Raw genomic sequence first — 17,885 nt, 5'->3', positions numbered from 1 at the left:
CTAAATTTCAGCTTGAAGAAATCTTTTGCAGTTGTTGCTTATTAAAACTTCTGAAAACAGATATAAAAATGCTATTAACTGTGTCCAAATCATCATATAGAAATGATTTTAATATTCTTTCAATTTTCAAATAATCTTACCAAGAACTTTTAGCAAATCATAGAGTTGCAAAGGCTATGCCACTGCTGTATCAACAGCTTTCTTTACACTTTAGTCAGCTCATGTCAATAACTTAATTTCTTCACTGTAATTCTAATTATCCGAACTTTATATAATACATGCATAAGTGATATGTCAGAGTATTAACATGGTTCTTTTCTCAGTTCTAATATTTTAATACATAATGATTTCTCATTTCTCTTCCTTTTTGTTAATTCTTCTTACATCAGATGTGACTGTCATGATGCTTAAAATATTGAGTTGCCTAAAAAGTGCCCTCGGCATAAAACACACAGCTGTGGCTCCTGGTAACTCAGCACCTTAACCCATAAGAGTTAACATCATCTGGCAAAATGAGTTCCTGTTACCTCTTGGGCAATCAACAGAAACTTTTATAGATAAAATATGTTCCAGTGTTAGAGTTCTATCCCAAAGGATATCAAGGTGACTTGTATGCCACTAATACATATATATATATACACACACACACTTTATTTAATTTATTCCTTGCAGTTTGTTACGAGTTCAGTTACTAAAAGAATTAATAATATTTTAGGTATGAGCCTTACAAAACCACTGCAGCTAGTAAGTGCTTTGAAGTATGTTAGCGGAAAACAATAGTAATGTCCCACATTTTTAAAGAAAATACAACTGTCTCTCTCTAGAATACCTCACTCCATTAAAACTTAGACAGTAAACTTAGCAGTACATTAGTGCTTTACAATTAGAACTTCTGAAAAGGAAAATTCAGTGAGGAAAACCAAGAAAAATATTTATTTTGCATATGTTTTGGCCAAGATGGAAATTGAATATACCTAGTTAGAGTATCGAACTCTGTAACTATGGATTGTAAATATGTAAACCCAAGATAATTCACTTTGATTAGTTAGGAGAGTCAAAAGAAATTAAAGTCAAGAAGGCTAGTCAAATGTTGGATTTTGAAACAGCCAAATGATTCCCATGGAATAAGCTAGTCGTAATGGTCATATGGGTAACAACAATATATACATTTCCTTCAGAAAACTTAAATGCATCTGGTGCTTGCAAAATGTGTTAATTAAACTCCTGGTACTTTGGCAATGAAAAAGGGATACAGGTTTGAGAAATGGAGAGAAAGGGAAGTAGCAGTGTTATGGTGGCACTACGTCTAGAAGGGGTAGAATGAAGGCAACTGTTTTCAAGGCTGGCTGGCAAGAAAACATGTTAGGATGCTATTTCTCAAATTTACAAGTTCAGCAAAAAATCTTAAGAATAAGCAAACAGTAGTCCAAATATGATTGCACAAAACATAGGTATAGTAGATAAGTGAAATGTGGACATGATGTTCACTTCTCCAATTCAATTTATATGTTATAACTCCAAATTATATATTTAGTCACTGTTTGTATGTATTTCTCCTGGTAAGCTGTTCTTTCCTTTGCACATAAACACTTGGCACACAGGGATATTAATTAAAGGGCAAGATATGGAATAAAACATGTATTTTAAAGTGACTTGGCAGATTCAGGAAGCAGATCAGAGGTAAAACTGAGACTAGATCTTGGGTTTCCTTATGATGAATGTTGTGCAGTGCAATGCAGAGATACTCAAGTTAGTGCAGATGTCAGAATTAGTAGAGCCTGCTACACTTAGGCTAATTAAGTTGCTAAAACTCTGAGCACTTAACCTAGAACAGAAAAATATACTTAATCTGTGTGTGATCCTGTTGTTTCAGAAAGGAAAAGTATCTCCTATTGTGAAGGTATGAAAAAATTGACATTTTTTGCAAAGTAATCCTGCAAATAGCAGGAGGAAAAATGAAGTGTCTGGAAATTTTGTTTACTGTAGTGATCTTGGGTAAATATTGTTTGCATATTGCATTGCCATCTAAGAGTAATGGCATATTTACTACACTTATACTGAAAGCAAACACTAATATTTGTAGTTACAGTTTCAATTTTTGCCTTTTTCCTGAGGCACCATAGAAAAAAGACAAAAATTAAAAAAGTATTGCTTTTTGAAAAATTGCAAGTGTTGCAAATTACAAGTGTTGCTAGACTTCCCTTGAATTATTAAGTGGTTTTTTTTAAGGTTTTATGCTCTGTGTACAACAGTGTCTATGTTTGTTTAATCTATTATTTTTATATACTTGTCTGACACTTCTTTATGAAAAAGAATAAAAGATGTGAAGCTTATCCGAGATGTCAATTTTTATCATGTCCAAACATTTTATGGTTCTGCATGTTTCAGATCAAAGAATGTTAGGCTATCTTTTTACTTGTTTGATTTAAGCTAACCAAGAGTAACAGTATTTTAGAGTACATTTTACCTGTACAGATGTTTAGCAATTGAAGTGAGAAGTCTATTTATTAGTTTTTAGCACAGTATTTATTCTCTGTATTATTGTGGGGTGGATAGCTTTGTTTTCAGAATTTAGTTTCCTGATAAATAGAGTGTACATAGGAAATCTTGTTTTACTAATACATTCACAAGGTGACTAGTAGCCTATTCTGGGGAAGAGCAGTAGGAAAGAATGGTAACAAGTTTTTAACAATATGGGCTGGTAAGCCATGTTTTTATCTAAATAGTCACATTTAGTTACAACAGTTACAATACTGCTTTTTTTTCCAGCTGGTGATGCCTTTATTTTGTTTACTCATGGTAGCTGAACATGTTATGACTGTACAGTACAGTCCTTAGTTTGTACCAGCTGAGGGTCTGGTGCTGTAATTTTGTCATTATACTTGAAAAACTGATGATACAATAGCAGTGAACTTAAATAGTTTCTGCTGTGTCAAATTTTACCAAGTTTTGAAATACATCTTTATTTGCAGAAAATGTTTACATTGGGATTCAGAATCATTATCTATTGTATTCAGTATTTTCCAGGAACTGTGTTCAGGGAATACAGTATCTATTGTATTAAATTACATAAACTTAGATCACATATGGAATTGGTTAGAAAATCAATGTTTTCTAACCGTGGGCAGGAAGGCATTTTTGTTTTTGTTGGTGTTTACTCTTTTGGATTATTTCTGGAAATACCTCACCTCTGCTGTAACTTTTGTATGCCTTCATGCATCTTACTCCTGCCTATATAACAGCAAACATACAGCTTTTCATTTGATATGAAAATATACAGATCCCAAATGCTTCCTCAAGGAAAACTCCTGGAGACTGTAGTTCTTAGCTTGCCACAGATTAGATGGCCTTTTCCAGTTTATCACATAGAGAAACATTTCTAAAATAACTTATTTATAAAGAAAGTATTTGAGACTGTTCAGTTAGGGAGAAATATGTCACTTGCTTTTAGATCCAATAAAGGTGTATTCTTTTGGGAGTGCAATAGAAGAAATGGCAAATAGATTGACTATATGCACCTGCAAGAAAAACTGTCAGAAATAAAAGTGTTACATAGTACTCTACTATCCCTTGTGAGAGACAAAGGATTGTGTTGGAGAAATATTGAGTCAACATTGTTACTAGCAAACCTGGTATGTGACAGTTTTCCAGCTTCTGGTAAAAACCTGAAAAATACTTTGTTCTCTAATGGTAATGCATGAATTGAATTTTATGACACATATGCATTGTTTAGTAAGGAAATATTTATATTTCACATTTCTATGGACTATCTACATATATCTTTTAGTGATTCAGGCTTTGTAGGGAGTTTATGTATATGGAACATTTACCTCTGTGATTCCCCCCATCGTACAGACCATTAGTGCCGCAGGAGCATTACCTCCGTTGCCTCTTTTTGTCAGTTGAGCTTAACTGTCTCATGGAAGGAGAGATTTCTTTCTGTGTCCTGTCTGATTTTTTTTTTTAATATCTACCTTTCCTGTCTAAATTACCAATGTATTTAAGCTGGATTTTTAGCAAGTCATAGATGTTGACCCAAATCTGCTTCTTTGGTGGAAATAAAGATCATGTGATTTCGCTCTCTTGCTTATTTGAGGTTAGAAAATCTGTAGCTATTAACCCCCTGATATGTGTTAGGATGTATGAAGTGTACAAAATTTTGAACAGTCAAGAGAATACTTATCCTATAAAACCCTAAAACCTCTGTGGTGTATAATTAAAATTCTGAATGCTAATTCACATATTTTGTACCGATTCTTAAAAATAAAACACATGATCTTCATAACATTAAACAATCATAACTTTGAAACCATTTGTCTAAATCTTCCTTTGTTTGACTACCCTTCCCCAAAATGTTGAAATGGAAAATTTATATGGATTTAAATGAATACTGATTCATGGGCTCGGTTTCTTTAGACAGTACATGAGAGACACATTAAATTAAAAAAAAACCACCACTTTTTTCTTTAATATTTCTAGCTGATGAGTCATATTTGTGTAATCTAGTTTCCTGTCTTGTCAGAAGTACCATTTGGAATAGATGCATTAAGTATGTAGAAATGTCACCAAATTGACATTGATAATTGACCAATTAGAATAAAAGCATATAAGAAAATTACATCATCATTTGAAAACCAGTGATAGTGAAAACCTTTATGTGATTTTGTGGATTTGTAGTCAAAAGGCATTTTATTTTTGTAAGATATATGTTGTAGATGAATCTATGGAATGTGCTTTAGTAGTTGTCTAATTGTATGCAAATGTACAATGGCTGAACTATCTACTTTCAGAACTTCAGAGGAAATCTTTCTAAATCTTTTAGGATTAATGAAATTATGGCCTGAATCCAAAATTATTGTTCAATAAGGTACATGTCCAAAGAGAATGCATATTTTCATTCTTTACTGAAAAGTAGATCAAACCTATTGACTATATCTCATTGAGGCCAACTGCAAGAAAGAAAATGCATTCCACGTTTAGATCCTGAATCCACTGTTTTGTAGAGACTGCTTAATAAAGAGAAAAAGATGTTCAGATCTTTCTGACTGTCATTGGTATCAGGACAATCTGGGATATCTTGGACAAAGCAAAAATGAAGCTGCTACCAAAACCAGTCTTTAATTTCTTTATATGTTGGATAATTGCAGGAAAGGATTTAACTCATAAAACTGGCAGATGCTTTATCTAAACTTGTATTCAAGTGTATCCTTCCTTTTTGTCTGAGCTAATGTTTGCTGGGAGTTCTCATTTGATGTGAGCTGTCAAAGTTTCTGTCTTTTCTTCTTTCTGCTAAAACTTTGTTGAGGGATGCAGTTGTCACCTTTGGGAGCTGGTCTAGCTTAACTGACTAAGGCATATCAAATACATCAGCCATTCTCTGTCTCTTGCCTATTTTCAGGAAGAGAGTGGATAGAAATTGTTCATATCTTATACACAGAAGGACAGAGTACTGCTTGCCTTATACAGTCCAGGTCGGGATCTGGCCTTCCTGAATACTACATGAAATAGGAATGAAAGTCTTCTCTGTGCATTTATTTTTGAAAGGGGCTTGATCGTCTGTCTTGTAGTGTCCTGCAAATAGGATTGGACATACCTTATCTTTATTTTTATTTTTTTTTGTTATTTTCACTGAAATACTGAATTTGAACTCAAGCCAACAAAAAAAGAAAATGTGTTCTTTGTATAGAAGTTAAGGGCAATCACAAGAAAAATAATTCTTCCTGCCACTGTATAACCAGTTAATTCAAATTGGTGTTTAAGCATGCAACCTTAAAATGTGTCTCTGAAGATCTCAATCATTCTTTCTGGGCATTCCGTTTCTTTCTCTAGACTGTATTGCTGAGTTCCTGCCATAATGTGCTCTAAGTCCAAATTCATACCATTCTCTGTTTTCTTGAATAGCAGAGCAAGCATGATGGGGGAAATTCGTATTAGATAATGGAGTTGCATTTAATGAAACTGTAAATTAAATGTATAACCACTATACAGACATGCAAAGAGGGATTATTTCTTGTTCTTCCCCTCTTTTTTCTTACCTATTTCTGGAACTGCTTGTTTCTTTGCCTGTAATGACAAGAATGCACTCAGTATAGAGTGGATATTACTGGCAGTAATAGAGCAGCAATTTTAGATTTGCTAGGAAATTAATTTTGTGAAGAAAATCTGAAAACAGCTCTTCTTACAAGAGTGAAAAGGACAATAGATAGCTCAATAAAGGCCACAGGACCAGAATCTCTGGACCCAAGTTGTATCAATGCTAGATTCAGAGCATACTTTCTGTGGTCTAATGAGATTTCTGTAGGGGAACTTCAAACTCAATATTAAGAATATATCAGACCTTGCTAATCTGAAAAGCAGGTAAAGGAACATAAGGTATGTAATACTGAACACCTACTATGCCAAAATGATTTGGATTAATTCTGAGCATTAACAGAATTTGATAGATATATTGAATATATCTGTATTGGTCCTTTCCCACCTAGTGCAGCTGTGTATTCTCTGTTAAGACTGTACGCAGTAGCTGGTTTTGTGAGTTGACTTTGACGCCTGTTGCTACATGTCTTTTCAGAAGTCAGAAAAACGTTTTACATAAATACTGTAATAAGTAACTAGCAAGTAAAAACTTTATGCAATATGATCCAGACACAGGTCATAAAGATTTAGAAATTTAATATATTTTTTTCAGGAATATGTATTTGCATATATTCAAATATACATTCATTTTAAATCCTTCTATTTCCAGGCTTCGTAATTTTCTAAGTATGAATACTTAGTAGTAAGTATTGCTAAGGAGATTTGTTTATCAAGCCCGCAAAGAGTGGACTTGGCTGGTTTTATTGTTTGATTTCCTATGTTGACAGTTTTCTCTGTGTGTCTGTATAGATGTCACACAGCTGAAATAGCGTTACCAGTCCTCACTGGATTTCTAAGAGAAAGGGAGCTTAAATAGAAAATACCTGATATTCTGTTCACAGAATTACTCTTGGCAGATAGGATGAAAGAAATCCCCAATTTGTTGTCCTGATTTTCATTGGAATTTTATTTTAGGCAAAGTATGCTTCATTCACAAGAGAGAGTTAGAATTTTTACACAACCCTTCTTGTAAATATTTCTGAACATTTTCTGTATTTTTTCAGTTATATTCTTTCTTTAGAAATAAAAGCTTACTCTTGTCCAAAAATGTTAGTCTGATCCAATCTATAGGCTGAAATACCACCACCTCATCTGTGAGACAAGATGTAACAAAATGTGTCCAAAATTTCAGATCATTCAACTGTAGGTATGGATGTTTGGTATTCACAAACAATTGATTAGAATTGTTTGTGATTAGGACAAAGAAGGAGACATCTCAAATGCAAGAAAAAACTCACTGATTGCACATGGAAAAATTTTTTTTTTTTTGGTGGTGTTATAATATTATCACTTACTTGTTACTGGCTACCTATGAACAGTTCCTTTTCACATTGGGAGTATATTGCTGTTTAATTAGATACAATTACTGTTAATTGAAAAGGTAAAAACATCCTGCATTGGCAGATGGTACAGATTTTGGATCCTGACTTGGTTTTATTTAGGTGAGAGTAATTGCAGTTTTAAGCCTCTTCAGTGAAAATCTCAAAAGGCAAAAAGAAATATTATTGTAGGCTTTTAGTACAGATGTATAGGTATAACTCAGAAAAGATGATCTGGAAAGTGCTTTCAAGCAGGAACATCTCCCCAGTCTGGCATTCTCTGTTTTTGGAGAACTAAATCTCACGCTAAAGTGATTTTGCCAGAATAATCCCAGTGCTTTGTCTTTGTGCCAGGCTCCTCACTGAGCTCTGAGCTGCTGAGACAGAATTCCTTTTTGACCTCTGAGGCAGGCAAAAGGATGATTCTCACTGTTATCCCGCTGCTTTTGTACGAAGCAGAACTATCCAGTTCTGGTTTTGTGAAATGAAAAATGGGAGCAGAAACCACCACCTTCTTAGTCTTCAACAGAATATGTGGGAAAATTGACTGTGGCTCCCTTGGGCTGTTACAAAGACAATGCAGCCAGATCATGGATTGCAAAGGCCTTTTAAATATTAGCACATCACGTGTGTTTCCTGTCAGGGTTAACAGCTCTGAGAATGCATCATTGCTGACAAAGAAACAATTTTGGACTGCCAGTAAACGTTCTGGTTTTGAAAGGATACAGTGCCATATTTCCTGGAATGGAGTTGTCTCACTAAAAAAACCCATGTTAGGATAAAATAATTCATTTAAATAACATGTTGCAGTGTGACTCTATTTTTGATTTGTTAAATTCCTGTTCTGGGCTTTCAACAGTTGTCTTAATTCAGTGTCATTATTAAAAGAGATTACAAAGCAGATTAAATCTAGCTCTTTTTTTCAGCTCTTAAATTGGTGTATAAATAGAATAAATTCCTTGATTTTGCATGTGTAGATTACAGTGTATATTTGTTACAGCCAGATAGACAGGAAATACTGATTTAGAGAAAGGCATAGTAATCCAAGGTGCCTTAATTTAGCAGGTATCTAACTTGCTCACATAGCTCTTCAAATCCAGGTTTAAATTTTCTGAGACATTGTGACTTGGGTTTCACAATTCAACATAATCTCACTTTTCAGGCTGCAGTGTAGTTTGGGTTCTGTTGTAATTATTCAATTATATTAGAAGTTTGGATTTGTTTTGGGGTTTTTTTTCTGTTGTATTACACTGTGTGTTTGGAATATATTTTTCCTGAAAATCCTCTGCCAAGCAGTCCTGCATATTCCATTTCATATTTCTTCATGACTCATTTCACTACTCAATGGAAAAGTAACAGCATGGGAAGGAAACTAGCCTGCTTCACACAGGAAAATAGTTGGAAAGCTCTCTGCTTGCTTATAGCAAAGGAGAGAGATTTGTGTTCTGTCACAGCACTCTCCAAACTAGCCAGCTGCAACAAGGTCTTTTACCATCTCATACCAGCATACTTTTCATGCCAGTCCCTCTGCTGCCTTTTCCTCACCTCATCCAAGGCACAGTCTCTCTTCTCTTGCTTCTTCCTCGGCTGCTCTCTCTTCATTGGCTCTCAGTCACTTAACAGAACCAGCCACACCTGCACCTTATCTACATCGGCCAACCCGACACCCCTGAAGCCAGCCCACAGTTGTATACTATCAATGCTAATTAACCCAGCTTCATTCCTCTACAGTGTTCCATGTTAAAACACATCCTACTGAGGTGCTTTCCTTTCTTGCACTGCCAATGAAGGCATTATGGTAAAAGTTATCGTTAAATAAAGCTATGAAACTAGCCATACCTATCCCTTCTGCTTTGGGGAGAACCGGGAAAGTTCTGCCAGAGTCTCTATGTCAGCTTTATGCAAGGTGGTCTGAGGGTCTGTACAAGTAAATCAGCCCTATTCTCAGCAGAGGGGAAAACCAGAGAATTCAGCACCTTGCTAAGTTCAGTTTGTGGTGAGAAGATTCAGAGTGGGAAACTTTGCCTTCTGACACACGTCGTCAATCTGAGATTAATAGTAAGATGTAAACCCAAATAATATACTTTTTTTAAAAAAATGCTGCATTTATAGTTACACAGAAGAACAAAACAATTCATTTTAAATTCCAGCACTAAGAATGAATAAATTGAGTTAAGGACAGAATAAATTTAATTTTTCTTTGTTCTTACAAAATATGTAATGTTTAATGCTGGCAGAATGGGAGTTGAACATTAATGTTACATGCTGCATGCAATACAAAATGCATTACAGGATCATTCAACATCTTCCCTGTAGAATATCTAAATATATATCAATACAGAACCCGTTGTTGCTGATCTCTCTGTGTCTCTGCTGTAAGTTTTGCCACCATGAGCCCATTAAATTAAGCACATAGATGTCCTTAAAAAAATGCTAAATCTTTTTGAACTACCTGCAAAACAGAACTCCCACTCTTCACTATATCTTCACACCTCTGAATGCAGTTAGCTGAACTTATTTGCACACTTCAGTGTTGAGCCATGGTACTTGTACTTGGTCGCTATTTAATAAATGAAGGTACTTTCTTGATCTCCACATTGTCATGCCTATAATTTATCTGACTAGACACACATTCATAATCCATCAAGATTTGATGGCAGCTTTTAAAATTAGAACCATTAGAATATCTTAAAAGTTTCCCTTCATACATACCTTTTCCTGTTGCCTCATTCATTCATTTTTATGTCTCAGAAAATAAATGTTCAACTGATTTGTCATAGTCTCATCATTCAATATATAAAGGGGACAAGTAAGAAAGACAGAGAAAGTCTTTTTTGCCAAGGCCTATAGTGACAGGACAAGGGACAACAGTTTTTAGTGAAAGAAAGTAAACTTAGATTGGATATAAGGAAGAAATCTTTTATGAGGGTGGTGAGACACTGGCAGAGGCTGCCCCATCCCTGGGGGTGCTCAGGGCCAGGCTGGACTGGGCTGGGGCAACCTGGGCTGGTGGGAGGTGGCCCTGTCTATGACAGGGGAGTTGGAACTAGATGGTCTATAAAGTCCCTTCCAACTCCAACCCTAACTGCAGTCCTAAAAAAACCCCAAGCAGTTTAAGCATTTGCATATTCCTGACATTTCCTGAATACATTTAGTTTAAAAGTGTTGTAACAAGTCTTTTTTGCTTTCATGGAATACCAATAGCACTTTCCCACATTTGGTCATGTTCTTAAATGGTTTCCCGGGCTGTGGTTTGTGTCTGAAAGCAGAAAATATCATTAGGGACTGCTGGTGATCGGGCAGTTTTCATATACTGTGGGCATTTTTGCACGATTGTGACCTTAGGTAGGTGTTTTTGAGTGCATCATGTTCTTTGTTATACATGTGCTACCCCACGTACTTTAAAAGCATTTGGGATGTAACAGGTAAAACTTGCATTTATTTACTACAGCAGTTTGAACTATTCTCTGTTGGTATAAGAAATTGCTCAATGTTCAGTGAGGTAATACAGCATTGTGTTACCAGCTGAATGAAATTATTACTTTTTTTAATGTGAGAAATAGAAATCTTAATAACTTACAAGGGCAGATTCCAGTAAAAGTTCATAAAAACCTAGTGCTGTAGACAGGTGCACAAAGTCAGCTGATTTAAAGCAGGCTGATTTGTGACACTGTCAGCAAAAATCAATATAGATATTACTAACCTGAGAACACATTAGTAAGTAATGAACAAAATAAACCTCTCTGTTAAGATTTTGTTAAAACCAGGTGTCATGTGCCAGTTCATTAGGACAAACTTGGAGAAGAATGTTACTTGTCTTTTGTGAATACAGGCTTACAGAGAATTCAAGTATTTGGCTTCTTTTTTTTTTGTATTACCTATGTTTGGGCGTTTACACTCAAATCTGAAGAACAGTCATTGTGTTATTTTTTCTTATTATTTGTAGTTATGCTTTTCAATGTAGGTGTTCTATAGAGATGAAAAGGTCATCTATTAATTATTTTATTTCTTTTTTTTTGGAAAAATCATTATGGATTAATGCTGGCTTCCTGGCAATGGAGCTGATGGATAGTGCCATATAGATCTGGAAGGTTTATGCATTAATCTCCCCAAGATATCTCTGTGCTTTTCCTGTTTACCATTACCAGTCAGGAGATGTGCCTAAAATCATCATAACTTTTTTCACTTGTGACATATTTGCTTTCTGATTTGTTACCATTTCATTGGAACCATAACTTTATTGACGTAAGAAAAGTAAGCTTGTTCATAATTTTCTTAGTGGACTTCCAACCCAGATGCAATTCAATCTTTGAGCAAGTATGAAACTTAGATTTACTTGAAGAAAATTGTTGCTTTTAATCATAAGACATAGAGGCATAATACTGGCATTTTCATAAGAAGCAAAATTCTGCTTGAATGCATGAAAATAATTGTTCTGATTAGTTTCACTATGAAAATAAGTTCTGATTAATTTCTTTGTTAAAATAAAGGGAAGCTCATGATTTTGATACTTCTAGGATTCTTCTGATCCTGAAGTTAATTTAGAGCAATGTAATTTCACTTGGACAAGGAAGGAAAAATGTTTTCTCACAAGTTTTCCTGAGTGAAAATGCTTTTCACCTCTTTCACAAAATCTTTACTTTACTGAAATGTAACTATTAACTGTAAGGTGGTCCCTTCAAGACAAATATCTTGAAGGTATGGCCAGACCTATTTTCTTAGGAAACTCTCATCTGAGCAGCTGTTTTGTATTTGCTTGTGTTCATATAAGCTGTAGAAACCAAATTTTTTTAATCTGCAATTGTAAAGAAGAATTCTATCTAACTACTACTTTGTATGCTAATATGTAAGAAAAAAGAGGAAAAAAAAGCTTTATGTTTGAAAACAAAGTCCATAATCAGATATTTGAAGATGGATATTTTTTTTTTTCAAAAAAGGGTTACTTCTTTAATCATGCTATCTGTAGATGTTGTTTACTTTTCCTAATTCGTAGTTACAATATGGAATGTCTGCAATTCCTATAGTTTCTCATTATTATGATGATAGGAACTAAGCAATTCGAACAGTATTTTGTGTAAGTGTACTAATGTAATCAGAGGACTACCTACCATCTTTAGTTTACATTTTTTGACTGTGAAGTTCCTTTACTAAGCAGAAAATAGAAACACTTCTGAATAGTTTCATAGTAGGAATTAGCAATGCAGCCATACGTATGTAAATTTTATGGATTTAGAACAATCTTGTGGAGTAAAACAAATATGTCTGATAAGAAAACTGTACTAGAAAAGATTGGTGCATCTCTTTTCTCTTGTTGATTACTAATAGAACACTTTTATGTTCTGAATTCACATCACCAAGCTATTATTTTGACAGGTTCTGGATGAAATACACTCCAGATATTTTTCTTTTAGAAAGTAACTTACAAGAAACAGATATATTCTTTGCCTTACTCATAAGTTTCAGGCCTATCAAAAATCCCCTTTTATCTGACTTCAGATTGTGTTGGTTGTCAGTCTCTTTACAGTGGTTTAGATAGCAGTCTTGCTTTTCAACTTATTTAAAGAGTAATCTGAAATAGCATGAAGGAATTTGGAACATTTCAAGAACTATACAATGGTAAGATACGTCTACTGTGAAACTTGAGATATGAATTTAATAACTTTTACTGGTATGCAGAATAAGGTCATTCTATAACCTGCATCTCTGTAAGCATTTCAAAATGACTTACAAAATACTCTTAATGCATTCTGGGTATCTGCAGGGAGTTCATCTGTATCAGGAGAATTCTTGCTGAGTGTGTGAGTTTCGGGGATGAGTTTCAAGTAGGCCAACTCCTGTCAGAAGCCTGTGCTTGGTTTAAAAGACTGGATGTCTTCATGGTTTACTTTAAACACAGCTTTCTATAAAACTGAAGAATATATAAGAAATGTCACCGTTTATTGACATAAAATTATTGAACTATTGAAAACAGTCAGTCCGCATGTTGGTAACTCTAAGACAATACATTAACTTTTGATAATATGAACTTTCACCTATAAAGCATTTTTTTTTAGCTGTATTACTTATTTGATAAGTGAGAGAATGCAAGACTGTCATTTTTCTGGAGAGCATGTTGATACTTGGGCATGCCTGTGTTCTACCAGTGGGAGAAAAGGAAGAAATACTAAAGAAAACACTGCACGCTTTTCCCCTTCTACCTCTTCTGTCAATTTTGACAATAATGTGGTATATACTAGTGCTTCAAAATAGTAAATACATCTGCATTGAATGCCATGTGCAGAAGGGCTTTCCAAGTGTTCCCCAATGTAAGCACTCTTGTCTTTCAGAAACTTCTCTAAATTGTTATGGTGTATGGTGGATCTCCAAACTTCACCTTTAGTTTTGTCCTCTGCCTTTGCATAGGAACACACGTATTGCAAGAGGATGATTTTGCCTTTTTTTAACAAAGTAAAAGAATGAAGAAAGGAACAACATGCTGCACTTGCATATGCTGTAAGGTGACAGAATGGAAATTCTCTTCATAAGAGAATGTAATATACAATAAGTAATATTGCAGGAGAGTATTAATCCCTGAGACAGTGTCAGCAGAATATGTGCCTCTAAGGTATAAGCATGAATTTTCCCAATGGCAACTATTGCTTTGGTATATAGGACTGAAGAATATGCCATTCTTTCCCACTTCTTCCAAAAATGTAGCATCATGGAGGTGATTCTTCTCTCTGATGGTGAATATTTGGTGCAACTTTATTTGGTAATCTGCCCAGTTCTGCCAGGCTTTGCTAAAAAGAGGTAATTTTACGTGACATATATATTTAAAAAAAAAAAAAGCAGAAACCTGGCTTAACACAAGTATACAGAGGGGAAAAAGATTGCCATCATTCCCTCTAGAGTTTGGTTATCTTGGAAAGCACAGTGTAATGACTGTGGAATAGTTTTGTCCTTGGAGCCTTTTCAAAATGGTAACTCATTACTCTTTATCAAACTCCAGAAGTAAAAAGGTAGTTTGGCATTATTGTCGTTACAGAAATGTAAGCAGGTGGGTTAAGGGACTTCTCAAGTGAAGATGGAATAAAATCTGGTTAGAATCCATAAATAAAGTGGTTTATCTACTCAAGTCAACAGCTTTAAACCAAGTGTTCAGGCTGCTGCTGTTCTACCTTAATGTGCAGGTATTTTGCTGTATCTGTGGATACTTAATGAACACAGAGATAAGTACAAACATCCATCCAAATAAAATTCAACAAAGATATAGCAATTTTATTTTTTTTTTTAGCCTCATGCATTCATGTTCTGAAGAATTACTATTAAATGTATGAATTTGCTGAAGAGTAAGTTTTTAAAGGAATATATTTATTTTCCTTCCTAGCCTGATAGTATATTCATATAAAGAGTATTTGTTCATATCACTATCTGTGCTCTCTGGATGCCCAAATAGGTCTTGCCTACTACCAGCATTTTCAAAGGAGTATGAGGACTCTGAGTGCTTCTGGTTTTGGAGAGTTTAACTGTAACTTCCAGAGTGTTGCTTTTGGAAATTTATACATTCATATAAATTAACTTTTTGTGTTAACCTGATGACAGATTCCTTTGTATTGAGGTTGAGAAGAATTTTGGTGGAGTGCATAAAAGTTAGAGATATGACCCTGTGGTTATTTACAGAAATGTATTATTTCTGTGCAGTTTGTTTCTGCTCTTTGTGCTCTATTTGATGTCAGAGGGTTGGAATATGCAGAATCTTCATTAGGATTATGGATTCAGTATTTATCCTGAAGATGTCACAAAAGTAGAATTTTACTCCATGTCAATCAACTTTATCAAAAGCAATAAAGTTTTCATCATTTCTTTGCGATGAAAGACTTACCTGAGTGTCTAACAATATAGCCAATTTTTATGGTGCCATTATGGCCATTTCAAAATTATGTGAGCAGTTACACTGTTAGTACAAGACAGTACTGCACAGATTATTTTAATTTCTAAGAAAGTTACCCTCTAACTCTCAATAAAGAATGATAAGAGCCTTTCTTTTTAAATTTAAAGATAAAAGCTAAAGTAAAAATAAATTTATAAAAGCAGTTTTTCCCATCAAGTTAATCTTATCACATTGTTAGTAGTGTTTATTTTTTTATTTGGATAAATATAATTTTACTGCAGTGAGTTTCTTGATTGGAATTTAAGGAAATTTCAGCTTTGAGCTGTGAAATACAAAAGCAGAGATTTAACAGAAAAGAGATTTATGCAAAAGAAAGATGTGCTTCCTGCCATGTAAGTGAGCTGAGAAGACTGTGGTATTAACATTTTACAAGGGAATTTGATTGTTCAAAAAACTCTAGGGACCAGAGAGCATAATTTCATATTGGATGCTCCCTTGAAGATATCACAGCCTTTCTAAAGCAGAAGGAAATTAATGTGTTGCTGTTTGTTTGCTCTATCATTGTTTCATTATTTATTTTTACACCTAAAATTCCAAGAAAAAGAAACTACCTCTTGCAGGCATTTGAAAGCTTTATTAAAAAAAATAAATCATTTCTAACTAGAAACAAATGTGGTCAAAATGCAGATGTCTTTAAGTGGAGAAGCGGATCTAATTTATAACTTTAAACAACAGCTCAGATTCAGTGGATGAAAAGATTGATTCTAATCACCAACACAACAATGGAAACTTAAAGGAAGTCCACTGAACAAAATAGTACAGGTTAATGAAATGACACTGCTTTGGGGCAAAAACTATTCAAAGTAAGGAAGGATGAAATATATGAACTTCATCTTTAAAAGTATTTGAAAATTTTGGCATGACTTTTCCTTTAAGCAAAGATCAGTGGGCGGCTAGAACTGATTACATTTTAAATATTTATATGCATGTGTTGTTCATGTTTGGTTTACACCATTGGAATTACTCTTGATTAACATTGCAATGAGACTAGACTAGACTGATGTCTTAAAATAGGCACTTTCATAAATTCTAAAACATACTCAAAATAAAAACATGTACAGATCAAAAGAAAAAATATTAGATCCTAGGATAGTGAAGGAAAAAAGAAAATTAAGAACGTTTAGTATTTTCTCTGAAGTCAACTGCAAATCTTAAAATCACTTTCTTTTTATCATTCAATATATAAATATTGATTTAAATTTCAAAAAATATTATTTCCTTGGTTTTGTCAGTTTATTCAGAAATTTCAATCTATTTATAAATTTCTATAAGGAAGAAAACAATTGATTTCAGTGCTGCTGTGTGTTGTAGTCTCCTTGCATGGGCTGTTGGGTGTATATCTTGGTTCAGGTGTGGTGAGAAGGGCTTCTGGTCCAGCCTCTCTGTGTGGTGTTAGAGGCAGGGTAGCAGAGTGTAGGTTCAGCTTTGGAGCTGAAAACTAGACAAAGGCCACAGTGACAGCTTGTCCTGATTTTCAGAGGCTATAAAGAAGAAATCAGAGAGGCTCTGGAATCTTCCTTTCTGTGCTCTATTTTAAATTAGTTTCATCCCTGCAAAAATAAATGATCACTATGTGAAACATTATTCCTCAAAAAAGTGGTCATAATATTCAACTCAGTTGCTTGGTACCATGGACGCTTAGTAAAGTACGGTACATTTATGGTTCCATCTGGAAAGAATCTGCAGTAATGAACTCATGTTGTTGTTTTGCCAATTTAACACTTCATGAAATACTGAAGTGCCTCTTGCATGTTCAGAAAGGATTTCTGCTAGGGATTTCGTGAGAAGCAATTCAAATTGAATACAGTAATTTTGAACTGTTTGTTTAATAATATGAAGAGCAATAATAACAATCATAAAATCATCTGTGCTTATGTATTAACATGGAAAGAATCAGAATTGATGTAAGAATCACTGGAGTGCCTTTGTCCCTTAGTGTGTGACCACTGGCTCCAGCAGAGCCACCAAACTGATTTACTCCTCTGAATGATCTGGCTTTTTAGATCTCCACAAATTCAGGCTATTCATATCAGCTGTTCATTTTGTGTATAATGTTTTCCAGAGCTGAATAAATATTATTAAAAAAAATGAGCTGGTAAATATTCAATTGAATTCTAAATTGAATTCACATCAGCCAGGCTAGTGGCCTTTCATTTGACTTTCAATTTGCTCTGAAAAGTAAGTTTTAGTTGTGTGAATGTGGATAGAAAGTGAATGCTAAACTGACTTCAGTACTTAGCAAAAGTAGACGTGATTTTACTCTAAGTGGTGCTGATGTAGATCAGGGTAGCAGCTCAAGAATCAGTGGAATAAAACTAAATGGCTTTTAATATATCACAACGACATAGCACGTTATATGAGACCATGTGCTCTTTGGCACTCTAGGAATACAGTTTCCCAGAATTACTAATATTTTCTATGTGTCTAGGATCTAAACATATCCTTCACAGCATGACTGTACAAATACAGATATTTCCATTAGTATTTACAAGTATTTTATTAAA

Source organism: Falco punctatus, assembly GCF_963210335.1.
Source record: "Falco punctatus genome assembly, chromosome: 15".
NCBI classification, from domain to species: Eukaryota; Metazoa; Chordata; class Aves; order Falconiformes; family Falconidae; genus Falco; species Falco punctatus.
The sequence above is the reverse complement of the archived record's forward strand: the minus strand, read 5'-3'. Positions refer to the sequence as shown.